We start from the raw sequence: 1,707 nt of genomic DNA, 5'->3' as shown, positions 1-1,707 counted from the left end.
ACATCCGATCCGGATAAAGCATATATTGCCGTAAAGCTTAGACCCTCCGCTTTCCGGCAATGTCTCTCAAGATCAAATAGACCAATCAGGGGCTGTGATATTGCATCCAGACTGTGAAGTGATCACTGGGTAGGTTAGGTGCGCAAAACACACAGACGCGTCTCACCAGACACCAGAGCGCATATTTACCACTTTCAACAGTGTTTTATGTAATGACAAAGGGTTTTCTGTAAATTACACTGGGATTTTGCATTTATAGCACTGTATATGGGTATGGGGAGACTTTAGATTTGGGTAGGCGGAAAGTACACCAAAAAAAGGTAATATTCCTCCCTTCAAATAAATTGAAATAGATATTAAATAAAACATGATACAGACAAAATTCCTTTTTCAGGTATTTGCTGACATCTAGTGGGAACAGCCAAAACTGTCTGCTTGCTGCTAGGGTTTACAGGGCTTGAGTTATACACTTTCAAAAATGAATTTATATAAAAAAAATCAAAAAGCGCCTCTTTTTTTAGGAGGGTTATTACTGTTCAGACAACATATATTTTTTTTTTTTTACATTTTTAGCAGTGTTTTATGCAACTTCAAAGGGTGTCCTGTAAAATGACACCAAAACTGTGTATTTAGGCCAAAGTATGTGGGAATGGGAAGCTTTTTAATTTGGGTAGGCCAAATCCAGGCGGAAATCCCCAAAAATGGCAAGGATCTTAAGAGGATTTATAGTGTCTCACTGAAACACACATTTAAAGAACGGAGGAGTAAAATTAATTTGTGTGGTATTCAACAATATGCCACAATAAATACTGTCGATTGAGATGAACTTTACTGAATCCGGAATATTCCTAACATACAGACATCTGCAATAATAACATACAGACATCTGCAGTAATAACATACAGGCATCTGCGGTAATAACATACAGACATGTGCGGTAATAACATACAGACATCTGCAGTAATAACATACAGACATCTGCAGTAATAACATACAGGCATCTGCGGTAATAACATACAGGCATCTGCGGTAATAACATACAGACATCTGCGGTAATAACATACAGACATCTGCAGTAATAACATACAGACATCTGCAGTAATAACATACAGGCATCTGCGGTAATAACATACAGACATGTGCGGTAATAACATACAGACATCTGCAGTAATAACATACAGACATCTGCAGTAATAACATACAGGCATCTGCGGTAATAACATACAGGCATCTGCGGTAATAACATACAGACATCTGCGGTAATAACATACAGACATCTGCAGTAATAACATACAGGCATCTGCGGTAATAACATACAGACATGTGCAGTAATAACATACAGACATCTGCAGTAATAACATACAGACATCTGCAGTAATAACATACAGGCATCTGCGGTAATAACATACAGACATGTGCGGTAATAACATACAGACATCTGCGGTAATAACATACAGACATCTGCAGTAATAACATACAGACATCTGCAGTAATAACATACAGACATCTGCGGTAATATCATACAGGCATCTGCGGTAATAACATACAGGCATCTGCGGTAATAACATACAGACATCTGCGGTAATAACATACAGACATCTGCAGTAATAACATACAGACATCTGCAGTAATAACATACAGGCATCTGCGGTAATAACATACAGGCATCTGCGGTAATAACATACAGACATGTGCGGTAATAACATA

The sequence above is a fragment of the Xyrauchen texanus genome, chromosome 26 (genome assembly GCF_025860055.1).
Source record: "Xyrauchen texanus isolate HMW12.3.18 chromosome 26, RBS_HiC_50CHRs, whole genome shotgun sequence".
NCBI classification, from domain to species: domain Eukaryota; kingdom Metazoa; phylum Chordata; class Actinopteri; order Cypriniformes; family Catostomidae; genus Xyrauchen; species Xyrauchen texanus.
This window is presented reverse-complemented; position numbering follows the sequence as displayed.